The 14,298-nt window shown below is 40.0% G+C and overlaps 1 protein-coding gene and 1 long non-coding RNA gene across 5 annotated transcripts in view; one reads left to right on the top strand and one right to left on the bottom strand.

Moving 5' to 3' along the window:
* The window catches only part of CANT1 (calcium activated nucleotidase 1), an 847,030-nt gene that overhangs the window by 80,032 nt on the left and 752,700 nt on the right, over positions 1-14,298 (top strand). The gene's annotated exons all lie outside the window — the stretch shown is intronic.
* Positions 2,881-14,298, bottom strand: part of LOC122812928 — a 161,253-nt gene continuing 149,835 nt past the window's right edge. For all 3 annotated transcript variants that reach the window (XR_006366607.1, XR_006366606.1, XR_006366608.1), the window contains one exon: positions 2,881-3,265. This is a non-coding gene — a long non-coding RNA (uncharacterized LOC122812928). The remainder of the gene's footprint in view (positions 3,266-14,298) is intronic.

The following is a 14,298-nucleotide window of genomic DNA, read 5'->3' as shown; positions in this document are numbered from 1 at the left end:
GCTCTTAGTGCAACTGGGAATCTCGAGAGGGTTCCACTGACAGATGTCTAGGGAAAAATTGTGTTAGCATACTGCTAACTCCCACTGGGCGGTGCACAGAGACGCTCAAATGAAAGTCTTAAATCCTGTCAAAATTAAGCACTTTTAAGCTAATCTACCAATAAGGAAAGAACACAATGAACCTTCCTTCAGCAATTCCCAGACAAGGCTGGATTCACATTCTTCTGCCGCAAGGGTGCAGGGGAGCCTTTCTTAATGTAAGATGGCTGGTTTAGTGCTCAAGTGTATCAATAACAGGATAGATTCAACAAGTCTGAATCTAGTGTATGCCATCTAGGTATCAGTACAGTGCAAATCAAGTGCAGACAATGAAGCAGTCACAAACAGTAAAACAGTAAAAAAACAGAAATAATGAAGCAGTTCAATAAAATACAGCTCAAAAGTGCAGAATAATCACAAAACATTTATTCTCTTGCTTTTTGCTTTGGATGCCCTGGATTAAAGCTTAAAAACTCTAGACTTCTGGCAAAGGATGCCAAATGTAGAGCAGCTCCAGTTAATTAAGACAGGCTTGAAATCTTTTCAGCAAAAGACATCAGCGGTTAAGGTACAATTGTGTGCCGGTATGGATCCAACTATGTGCAGACAAATGTACAATCAGTTAATGTGTACAACTTTTTGCAGAAGGCATGAACATATGTGAATAAGTAATAACTGTAGAAATTTAAGATACAGCAAACAAGGCGTACTTTACTGTTAATGAATAAATTATTTGTATCACTGTGTATAACTTTAACACTGCATTGCTGTTTGATGCAGTCAAAAAATGAGGACTGCACATAAATATAATATACCTATATATGATCCCATGTGGCATCAGTATTGCCAACGCATGGCACACAACACCACATCATGACAGTGGGATATCATGAGAACCATCATCCAAAATACTTGGGAAATTACATGTCTTTCTTTATCACATACATGATATGGAAATACACAATTGCAAACCATACCACAGTGTTAATGCTGGACTATGAACAACCTATGTTATGTGTCATTTGCCCTCAGTAAAACACGTGTAGATGTTACATCTTGTGACAGTAGTTACAGGTTAACTGCCACGATGCATGGCAGCTGAATGTGGGAGGAAAGTGTACTGTGTTAATGACTGTCATGCACACACTGACACAGAAGTGAAGATCACACGACAATAATACATAAGCATGTCATCTACATGGTATGAATACACACGAGTGCACATACAGTCCAATCAATTATAGAGCAATCATCATGTTGGCAGTATAACACAAGTGGAGAACAGACATGGACCACAGGAACTAGGCTGATGAGGCTAAGACTCATGAATGACCTCACAAGCTATCTCCCTGAATTAATCCCACATACTCCATGCCATATTGAAGAATTCCCCCATAATGTAGCTCATCTGTGTTCAGAGCACATCAGTCACAACCTCCCAATAATTGTCTCTTTTCCTGTCTTGGCGTTGTCTCCTCTGGGGTGTAGTAGATGGCTCAGGCAGATGTCAGTCCAGCTTCCTCATCATCATCTGAGGACTTTGGAAGTGACCTGACATGTGCTTGTTGTTGCTGTCTGATAGGAGAATGTCCACAGATCCTTTGCACTGTCAAGATGAATTGCAAAACACAACAGAAATGAAAAGCAAATGTCTGTCACACAGAACATTCCTATGAAGATCATAGCAGAACTTAATATGAAAATGATGAAAATTTACACAGGGACTGACACACGTGTCCATTATGTACCTTATAAATGCCTGCCTCTCAACATCCTATTCATAAACAGGATACTGTTATTCTTTTGTGAAAACTTGTATAGGCTTAAAGACACCCATCTGGGCCATTATCATTGTAAAAATGTATGAATGTTGAAATCTAGAGATTGTACTGTCTGCATGTAATGATTCATATGAACAGCCATCAAATGTCTGTTAAAATGAGGAGAAAGTAATATGACAATATTGTGTAAACTAGGCAAGCCATATGACAAACATCTGAGCCAGGCAGTATAATTGGCTGAACACATCCATATAAAAAAGACAACTGTAACAAATATTTTATATGTTCAATCACCAAACCTGTTATTGTGTCTTTCGGCTTTTTCCTGGTTAGGGGTCACCACAGCGGAACTCCGGTCCGCTAATGATTGGTAGTTTATTTTTACGTGCCAAGTTACCAGCCCTGACGCACAACCTTCAATGAAGGTACACCCATTCACGCATGTCTCCATGCAGAAGACGCTCTAGCTGAGAATCGAACCAGACAGCGTCTTACTGTAAGGCGACAATGCTACCACAGCACCACCACCATGGGTTCAATCTCCAAACCTGTAATATATGCTATACTAGCAGTATTGTATGTGTAAAACTGTATGTATGATCTGCCTACAATTAGTACCAATCAGTAGCCTGCAAAATGCTAGCATTCTGATGCTACTGATTATTAAATGTTACAAAAAATGTGTAATTGTGTTTTAATAAAAACACCCAAGGTGTAGGCAGATGCAATACCTATGATGAACTGCAGGTCATGCTGATTATGAACTATGGAAAAAAATGTCTAGCTACGCAAGTGTCAGTAAACCTAGGCTATAACTGTCTTTTAACAAAAACACCTAAGGTGTTGTTGGCAGATGCAATATCAGTGATGAAGGTGTTCAATGATAACTTGAAGGACATGCCACACAGTCTGCAGACAGCAGTGCACACAAGGACACTACAGACACCCATTCACTATGTTAATAAGCAGACAATGCACAACAGATCAGTCACTGAAAACAGAATTACACATACAAGTGTACAAAACAATGCAGTACAAACAGCAGCCAAAGTACTTAGACTTGTATGCAAAACATTTACTTCATAATTTGTGTGACAGATACAAAACTCAACTGTTATTTAGGTTGTAGAGTATAATTCAAAAAATATGCGCTGAAACAATGGTTTAATTTACATGATAGTTCAACATGTATGGATTTCAATCACAGTTGTAAGCATAGCTATAGCGTGACAATTTCAATTACCTTACTGATGCCTGATGGGTATTCCTGCATTCTAACCAACATACATGTTAATGTGAAAAATACAGTCTTGTAAAAAGAATCAGATGCATTTCACTTCATAAAACAGAAAAAGCAATCAACGTATTTCTCTTCCTCCAATGCTCCTCAAGCCTGTGCATCCACTCGCTGCACAAAGCGCAGTTCCTTGCCCAATCTTCATTGCCTGAAAACAGAAAACTGAAACTATGAATGATGTATTCCTCAAATAAAAGTTATATGCATTGCTTAGAACAGTTTCTAGACAATTTTTCTGAAAAATGTTAGATAATTACCGTACACATTTTTCAGTGTTACAGGTTTTAACATCTTTAAACACAGATTGGATGATATGAGATTCAAGTCTGCAACTACAATGCACATCCAAACTCTAATAATACTTGAGAACTACCTGCCTAGCTAATCCAGCTTAAGTAAAAGTGCATGCTGCGAATGCAGTGAAAAGACTTGGTTTTATGACATCACCTGGATGGGGGATGATCTACTAATATGGATACTGTCTTAGGATTTCAAAGTATGAACATGTGCTGGTCATGTTGGTAGAGTTTGCAAGACTTCATTCTTGTCAGCACTGTGGTCAGAAACATTTACAGTAATGGAAAACATTCATCACTCAGGCAGTGGGATGGTGTGGTGTGCCAGAGCTTCTGTTAACAGAACCATACAAGTTGAAGTACATAAAGGATGCAGTAAAGTATGTGTGAGGACCAAGATATTCATTGACAAAGTGCACATCACTAAGCAAATATATACATCTTCCCTGTTCTGCATTTCAACTGTGTTTGCCCATCCCACTCCTTCAAAACATGAGGATGTTTTTTTTAAGTGAATGTAATAATTAATGATAAAACAGAACTTGATGGCACTTTTAAAAATATTACGCTATTAACAAAATTATTGATCAGACATATAACAGTCTGTAACATCTCAAATGCGCAGGTGAAAGCTGCTCTCTCTAAAGCTAAAAACACAGCATCAATGGGACCGGATGGTGTCCCCGGCTGTGTGCTACACAAGCTAAATGAGGAATTAAACCCGCACATAAGGCAGCTGTTTAATCTCAGCCTTACCACAGGATACGTGCCCAAGGAGTGGCGTACGGCAACTGTGGTCCCACTCCACAAAGGCGGTGCCTCTACGGACCCTGGTAATTACCGCCCCATAAGCTTAACAAGTCTAGTCTGCAAAGCTATGGAGAGGATCATAATGGAGCTCATAAACAAAGATATAGGGGACTTGCAGACATTGGACCCGACCCAGTTTGGCTTTGTCAAGGGAAGATCATGCCTTTTGAACTTGGTTGACTTCTTGAAACAGTCACCAAGGCCATTGATGAGGAAAGGCAGTCCATACAGCCTACCTTGACCTTGCAAAGGCTTTGACACAATACCCCACTCGGGTATTGTAGAAAAACTTACCAGCTTAAATGTAAACCCATATGTCACAAGATGGGTTGCAAACTGGCTTAAGGACAGAACCCACAGGGTTAGAGTTGCTGGCGCTGTGTCAGACTCCAAGCCGGTCACAAGTGGTGTCCCACAGGGCTCGGTCCTTGGCCCCTATTGTTTGGCATCTACTTCTCAGAAGTACAGGCCAACATGGGAGGACTTTGGCTGACAAAGTTTGCAGGCGACTGCAAACTGGGCCATAGTGGAAAGTGCATCGGACACGGATATCCTTCAGAAGGGACTCACGGAAACAGATAGCTGGTGCCAGAGCCATGGCCTGAAGTTAAACGCCAAAAATGTATAGTCATACCCTTCGGGAAAAACAAGGTAACCCCAAGCTACCATATAGGTGGCAATCCACTAAGCACAGAAGAGGTTATCAGGGACCTGGGGACCCAGGTTGACAGTGGCCTTTCTTTGACACTCACATTGCTAAAGTGGTTAGAAAGACCTTCTACATTGCCCACCTGATCATGAAGGGATTCACATCCAGATCTAGTGAGGTCATTGTTCCCCTGTACTCTTCACTTATCAGACCAATGATCGAGTACAATGCCCCATTCGGGATGTATCTCACCCGACATCTGCAGCAATTGGAGAGACCCCAAAAGTTCCTCACCAAAAGGATAAAGGGACTCCAAAATCTGTCATATGCTGCCAGATTGAAGAAACTCCAGCTCTATTCAGTCGCATACCGTCTGCTCAGAGGTGACATGTGCCTGACATACAAGGCCATGTCCAACCCGGAATTAATGGACATGCTCCACCTCATAAAATCCAAATCCACCAAAACCACTAGAGCAAGCGACTTAAACCTTAGCACGGATATAAATAGGACGTGCTGGAGGGATAGATTTATCACTCAGAGACTCCCTATGCTGTGGAATAAAATCCCGGTCCATGTGAGGCAGAGCACCTCGCTGACTCTGTTCAAGAGAAATCTAGATCTGTGGATGGGAGATCGTAGGTTTACCCCAGGAATCAACTCTGTGTCACTGCTGGACAGAGGCACAACAAACTAATGGGCACAGTATTTTTTCATATAAGGGGTGGCGTAAGCCACAATAATTTGGGCTAGGCTTATAAATGCCTTAGGGCAGATAGCCTAGTATAAACCTATGAACCTATGAACCTATGAACAAGCTTTACTAACCCTGCAGTTAAAAAGCTGATGTTACTAGACCATTATGTAGTACAAATACATTCATATGAATTTAATGAATAACTGAGTTATTTGCAACCATGCACAAAATATAAGATAGCATCAATAAGTGGAATATGCTTCTCCAAAGAAATGCTATGGGTGAAGTAAACCAAGATACCAATTTCAATATGTTTCCCTTATGTGGATTGGAACCCACAGCATGCCAAAATGTAGGCCTGCTGTGAGGTTTCCTTACAAGCCAAGCTAACAGCCAGCACACACTTTTGTTAAGCAAACAGGTGCTGCTTTACTAACCCTACTGTTAAAAAGCTGATGTTAGCAGAGTGTTACAGATTATGGGCATATTTGAAGGAATTTGAATAACTCAGTTATTCGTAACCATGCACAACATAAACATTAATATCAATTAATGTAATGTGCTTCTCTAAAGAAATGCTGTGGGTTAAGTAAATCATAACAGTCTTCTATGTGGAATGGAACCCGCAACTCACCAAAATGTAGGCATACGGGCCAGTTCTCTTACAGACAAAGCTAACAGGCAGCAGGTACTTCCACTTAACAAAAAGGTACTGCACGTGTTTATTCAAATTTATATGGAGAATGGACGAATATGGACACTGGAAACATTTACTGGACATTTTACTGTGAAGAAATAACACCTACCAACACATAACTGATAACATATGTGTAAGCAGTCGGACAAGCATCCCTTTTGACTTAAATAAATGGGACTGTATTAAGCATGTTTATTTTATTAGGTGGAATGAATTAAAGAAGCTGCGTATGAATTTATATTCTGATTTATAATGGTGCAGTAGGCAATACTGTGGTACTATAATGCAAAACTACAAAATGCACAGTCATCCACGGCCTAGGTGCTATAGGTGTCAGTGATGCATGAGGATAGTGGATATGAGAAATAATGTTGTTATATGTTGTAAAATGTATGGTCTGATCTGTAAACATAACAAAATCATTTAAAAATGGCACTGATGTCATGTTATCAGATCAATGGAAGATAACAGACATGTGCCACACATGATACCATTTATCAATACCTATTGGGTGTCTACGCAGTATGCCTGGGTGTTATGCCACATACAGCCATTTTGTGAGGAGGTGCATGAATGGGATTCCAAAACCTAGAATTTTAATGAATCTCTATGTATGGTGCATATGGTACTTCAGGTTGGGTACACATTAGGTGTACTTTGTTTCTGAGATTCAGAGTGATAGGTACATTGTCTAGTGGCAGCATTTCTGTTTTGGTGATTATTACATCAGTCATTCTCAAAGGTACCTGCTTAAATTAATTTTTACTCGGAATGTGACCTTTAACATCATTTGCTGCAAGTTACTGGACTGATATTTGATTGGCCTTTATGCATACAGGTGTTGCTATTTTAATTAATTGATTTCTTTTGCCATATGCAGTTATATAGACAGAATTAAACTGCAATATGTGAACAGTATGTAAAGGCATATTTACAGATCATCCATATGTTTTACTGATAATTCCTTGCACTCTGTGGTGTTAATTACAGAAATCTATGGATTCCTACACTAACTGTATGTACTATTGCCTGTTATAATGGATATTTCTTAACAAAACTGTTAAAAATATGTTCTGGTGCTGTTACTGTTATGAATATTTCTTCACTGATGTGATTTAAACAAAGTGCATATTCTTTTGCTGTTACATATATTTCTTCAATTTCACACTGAGCTAATCAGAGGAAGTCGGAGGAAGGGCTGTAAGCTAACTAATCTGTGATATACAAAATTAAGTATCCTGTTTTTTTGCTTATTTCTGAGTTATTTATAGCACTTTTATTTTACTCGCTGTGTGTGAGGTATTAAGTAGAATTTTCTACAATTGTTAAGCATCTGGTTGGGTTTGTTTGTTCTTATTTCCTGCTAGGAGTGTATCGTATAACTTGTTTGCATTTAAATGCATTCTCTAGAGTCTTCTTGATCCTTTATCTGTTTAAACATTTCTGTAGTTTTTTCTACCTAAGTAGTATTGGTAGTGTAGCATTGTCCATATTCAGGCTTGTGTTTTGGGCCTAGTTGTTAGTAGAGGCTGTGTGTCTTAGCACATGTCCCAGGCCATCATAGCTTAGCCAAGGCCTGCATAGCATTTTAGTGAGAGTGAATTGTTTGTGGTCATTGGCTGACTGGGGTTGCCTGGACTATGTCTTGGAGTAAGCACCTCATTGGTTCTTTCAAGCTTTTTTTAAAGCTGTTTCAGGTTTCAACTTTGTTACTTAAGAAGTTAACCTGTGACTTTTTCTGCCATTTCACACTGAGCTAATCAGAGGAAGTGCTCTGAGCTAACTAATCTGTAATATATAACATTAAGTATCCTATTTTTTGCTTATTTCTGAGTTATTTATAGCACTTTTATTTTACTCACTGTGTGTGAGGTATTAAGTAGAATTTTTTTTACAATTGTTAAGCATCTGGTTGGGTTTGTTTGTTCTGATTTTTGATTCCTACCCTCACTCCTTCCTGGTATCCTGATTTTATACTTGGTGGCTTTGCAGCTGCCCGCCCCTACTGTAAATTTGATCTAGGACACTCCTCCCAGTCTAGTGTCATTACCTCATTCTACCTATTCCAGGGAGAACATTTGAAAAGGCCAACCCAGTTAGCTTCTGCTCCTCCTTTCCCCTTTACAAAAAAAAAAAAATTTCTAAGCTTGTTTCCTGCCTTTCCTATAAGTTGTCTAGTCCAGTTACAGATTTGCTGTATACATGACTGTTTGTAAGCTTCTGAGCCCCCGATCCTTTCTGTGCTGGAGGGAAGCCTTCTAGCTTAATTTTGTTTCTTAGAACTAGCCAGTTTTCTAGTTTCAGTACTCAAATCTGTTTCTTTGAGCTCAGCACTTTTTCAGAACTCATTGTAAGCACTAAATAAGCAGAAATTACTACAGCACTCAACTTTCCTCACTTGTCTAGAGGAAAACAGTTTTTAGTACTTAATAAATATGCACCTATCCAGGCATGTCTAAGGGTCAGCTCCCGATGTTTTCTCCTGTCTACCTGATGAATCTGGGCATCTTGGGGCGATGCAGCAATTGCCTCATGTACACAGAGAACCCTCTGCTCCTACCACCCAACATTACAACCTGTGAGAGATGCACTTATATAACTAAACTGGAAGCAAAGCTCTCTTCACCCAAGACTGGACTATACAGTCAAGAGAAGATAAACACTTGCATCACACCACACTCATCACATAGTCCCTCAAAACCTACACTACCAAAACACACACATAGAAACACAAAACACACACCTACATTCATGGAGGCTCTCAAAAAAAATCTACCCAAGCAACAGGGACCTCCAAAGCAGAAATGCAAGCAACCTCCATCCCCAACACAACCCAAATGACACATAGCCCACAAACTCAGTGTGCCACTCAACCACAGCCCATAAGGCATAACAACGTACCCAACACTCTAGTCATAGGTGACTCTATAGTCATGCACACTGATGTTCCACTCACCAGGCTAAACAAAGAGAAAGTTACTGTCAGCTGCCTGTCAGGTGCTAGGATCCACCACATAACGCATGCACTCAGGTCACTCCACAGCAAGCACAAATATGACTCTGTCATTGTCCACGTTAATGTGAATGACCTGAGACGTACCTCCCTGGACTACATGAAAAGAGACATGGAGGAGCTTTCTGATCTTGTAGCCCAGGCAGGTATGACCCTAGCCCTGAGTAGCATCCTGCCATCACCCAGAATTATACCACAGTACAAGGACAAAATGATTGACTTCAACAATTGGCTAAGCTTCTGGTGTCATTCTAAGGGGATCCAGTATCTGTCTGCCTGGGATGACATGATCGACAAACCACGATGCTTTGCCAGAGATGGCCTGCACCTGTCGCCTTGGGATTCTGGATACTGGCTAAGGCTCTTGCCACCCCTATAGTGCCGTTTGTAGGCAAAATTCAAATGATAAATTCACCACTGTAACAGGTACAAGCAAGCAGTGGTGGTGCTATGGTAGCATTGTCGCCTCACAGTAAGACATCCTGTTCGATTCTCAGCTAGAGCGTCCTCTGTGTGGAGACATGTGTGAATAGGCATACCTTGCAACTCGGCACATAAAAATCTACTGCCAATCATTAGCGGACCGGAGTTCCGCTGTGGCGACTCCTAACTGGGAAAAGCCGAAAGACACAACAACAACAACAGGTACAAGCAAGCAAAATCTGAGGGTAATGCTACTTAATGCTAGAAGTCTAAACCTCAAAATGCACTCACTCGAGGTACTCCTTAAAATGGAGAACATCGACATCTGTGCAGTGACAGAGACCTGGTTCAAGGCTCCAGAGAGCACCCCTGCATTACCAGGCTATAATTCACACCACACCTTTCGGCCACCTAACCTGGACCGAAGCACTAAAGGTGGAGGCGTGTCCATATTCATTAAGGATATCCACACCTCCAGGCTAGTTGCTCAGCATAATGCATCTGAGATTATGCAAGAGCAACTAACTCTGGGCAAGACCGCAATGCAAATTGTAGCTTGCTACAGATCCCCCACAATGCCCCAGGATTCCCACTCCTCATTTCTTGATACACTGGAAAATATTAGGGTACAACCTAACACCCTAATAATGGGCGATTTCAACTACCCCCATTAACTGGGAAAACTACTCATGTACCAACTCTTGTGCTCAACATTTTCTGGAATTCATAAATTCCAATGCTTTGGATGAACTTATCCACACCCCCACCAGGGGCAGCAATATCTTAGACATGGTCATTACCAATGTGGGCAACTGGTGTTCCACACCAGAGGTCAATTCCTCATTGCTCAGATCCAACCACAAGCAAATCACCCTAGACATTCACATCCCACCTCCCCTCCCCATTAGGGAAACCACCGTAAAAAATTTCTCCAAAGCCAACTTCATGCTTCTTAAGACAGAAGTGGCAATGACACCCATGCTGATGGAGAATAGAGATACGACTGCTGAATCCTATACAATTGCACTTTATAAGTACTTACACGAGTGCCTGGATCATGCAATCCCTAACAGGACCAAGATGCTATCCTCCAAAAAAAGGAAGCCAATCTGGTGGTCCCCTGCTATAAACTCTACAACAGACAAAAGAAACTGTTGCAAAAAAAAGAGAGTAAAATCCCATAATTGGAGGAACTCTGTGGTCAGCCTCAGTAAGAAGCTGAGATCCCTCATAAAATCCTCCAAAGCTAGTTATGAAAACAAAATCACCACTGATTCTAAAGACAACCACAAAGCATTCTATAGCTATGTCAAGAATCTCAATGGCAACACTCAGATCTGTTCTGAGTTACAGCACAATGGCACTAAATATACAGAACCAACTGATATTGCCAACTTCCTGGCAGATAGATTCAGTGCTAACTTTACCCCTCTCTCATTCCCTAAAGTGCCCATCTCTATACTGGAAGAATGCAAAGTACCTGTAATCATGGCTGCACAGGTAAAAAACACACTCTCCAAAGCCAAGAACACAGCATCCATGGGACATGACAACATCCCAGGCTGTGTTCTACATGAACTACAGAACGAACTGGCACCCTACCTAAGTAACATGTTCAATCATAGCCTCACCTCAGGCTTTGTGTCCACTGAATGGTGCACAGCAACGGTTATCCAACTCCACAAAGGGGGAGCAACCACGGACCCCGGGAACTACCACCCCATTAGCCTGATGAGCCTGGTCTGCGAGGCTATGGAGCGTATCATCATAGAACTTATAAACAATGACATTGGTAATCTCCAAACTCTGGTCCCTACCAAGTTCGGGTTTGTAAAAGGCAGATCATGTCTCCTAAACCTGATAGACTACTTTGAAGCGGACACCAAAGTCGTGGGGCACACATGTTGCAGACAGCCTACACCAGTTGTCTTTCTAGATGTTATTTGTTGATTATTTGCTGCTCTGATAACTTGCTTAGTTGCTTGCATCTGACTCTAAATGGCTGCCTTCTAGGATGCACTGCCACAGCCTCATTTATGGCTTGCATCACTGCAGCCTGTTGCAGTTCATTAAAAGCAAGTTGCATTTTTATGTCTTTTTCTGTTTTGTTTTATCTGCTACAGAATTTGACACATTCAGTAGTATTAACTTTTATTCCTTGAGGTCCATAAAGCATATGTCGAGGATTTCAGAAACAGAGTTGGCTTGTCACATTTAAGTTGTGTTGTGTGCGCACAATGCGTTTTGGAATCAGATGGGCATGCGTGGAATCGGTAATTATCCTACACTGAATAGATAAGTACCTGGACTGCCTTCACTGTGTCTTCTAAAATCACATCCATAGCAGGTGCGCTGAAGGCTTCTTTCAGCATGCCGTAATGTCAGTAAATAGCTTCTGTGAACTTTACAGAATCCCGCCCTACATTCTATAATTTTAAACACATACATTAACAGCTGTTTAAGCAACAGCATTTACAGTGCATTCATTTTTTTTCATATTTACAATACTGATACAGAGACGTAGAAAATTATATTTACAATACAATGAAAATTCTGTGTAACAAAATAAAAAAATGCTTTGTCAACATAGATGGTTACACGGGTATATCATGCAATGAGTTTTAAATATTTAGGTACATGTAGGCTGAAGTATTGTTTTACAGTATATAAAGAAGAGTTCTTACTAGTTTTATATTGCAAGAGAAAGTATCGACCTTTGCCTACACAGATTGGTAGACAAAGCCAAAAAATGAATGCCTGTAAGGAGAAAGTATAACCGGAACACAGAAGAAAAGCAGTAAGTTGGATGAAATAATAAGAAAGCACTGTATGTAAGAATCAATGGATTTGACTGAATGCAGAAAGTGGTTTGGAAATTAAAGTTAGACATTTATAATAGAGAACATTAGTATAACTTACAGATTAAAACTTGTATTACTTTGGTTAACTAGGGGGAATGACTGCCCATAGTTTGTACAGAACTTAAAGAAGTATGGGCTCTGATATTAGTTGGACTTTTTGTGGTCTATAGAATGTGGTATAGTAATGCATGAACACATCCCTTTCATGATTAGCTAAATTTTTAGTTGTACTTTGAATATTTTAAAACTGCATTATTGTCTAAATTCAGTTACAGTACATGTGCACATCCATTTAGTGGTTAGGTATTTTTTTTAATTGTACACAGAATGTTTTGAAGTCACTTTCTTCTCTAAGTTCCCTTGGTAATGATTTCCAATTACTTACATGGCTGAAAAAAGTTTTATCTCTAATGTGGACATTTGTTTTTTTTTTAATATACATTAAGTTTTCAGCCTTGATCTTAATTGTCATGGAGAATTACATTTCTGAATTAAATTATTTATGGTGAGACATCTACCAGGTTTATTTAGGCGGATATGTAGCAATGGCTACATACATTGTAAGTGAAGCCATTCTAATTTTTTTAGTGGATTGCATTGATGTGTTCTGTGTTGAATATTTTCTACAAATTGGCTATTTTGTTGCAAGCTTTGTCATACTTTAGCTGGACTGATTGAGTGTTTAGAATAGAGGGAGCACAGAGGAGACTTGTCAATAGAAAAGATAGATCAGTAAGTATTCAAGCGTGGTCTATAAAAATATTATTTGGTTTTAAGTAATAAATCAGGCTACTGATTTGTCTTCCTGAATTTAGTACGTACAGAATGATATCAGTACACTCCTGTCATGTCTGGTGAAACAAATTTTAATGTTCTCTAGTTATGCTTATATAGATTTTCAATGAAAGTATATGTGTTAAAAAATGTTTGGTTATAGACCTAGCTACATACTTTTTGGGGTATTTTTGCATGGTGCCAGATGGAGTTCTTACTGTGATGGTCACTTAATGAAGTTTCCCTGCTTGTGTGACTTGGGAGGGTAGCGTAGGTGGTATAGCGCCAAATATGGCCGCCGAGCGATTCAGGTACGATCCAATTCCACGTGCACTACCAGCATACGCCAGATCTGTGCAGCTCTCGGCTCATGTATGCTAATCACCCCATGCACAGTAGTGCAGCATGCAAATGAAGGTACATAGCGATTCATGAAGTGGTACAGGTGTAGCGTAAGCATACAGAAATGTAAATAAAAAAAAAAAAAAACGGTTTACATTTTTCCAAACAGAACATTGGAGCCATGAAAGTGGACCAAACTTACGTATTACAAAGTTAACATATGCCAATGGCTAAATATACAGCCAATGGCATAAAAAAACACGCACAACACATAAAAATAACATTTAATGTCATGGCCACACTAACGCAAAGTACAACCGCAGGGCATGTGTGCGCAAATGGGAACACAAGGAAAATATATACAGATGTCATAAAATTGCAATGTAACACAAATAATGATTTCACCATAATAGTCAATGGTATGCATGCTACACCACAACCAAGGTGCAAGGGTTGCTAAGGGTCTGTGACAGTGTTCAGCGCGATAACTATGAATTAGTAGTCAATGCCATGCAAATGAGACAAATAATACTGAATCACAAACGTCCTGCCGGCCTAAGGATGTACCATACGGTGCAGCGGTACAACACCGAAGAGTGGCCTGGAGGTATACATGACA

Source organism: Protopterus annectens, chromosome 10.part0 (genome assembly GCF_019279795.1).
Source record: "Protopterus annectens isolate FY-2018-M chromosome 10.part0, PAN1.0, whole genome shotgun sequence".
In the NCBI taxonomy this organism is placed as follows: Eukaryota; Metazoa; Chordata; order Ceratodontiformes; family Protopteridae; genus Protopterus; species Protopterus annectens.
Note: the sequence above shows the minus strand (reverse complement) of the source record. Positions and strands in the feature narration are given on the sequence as shown.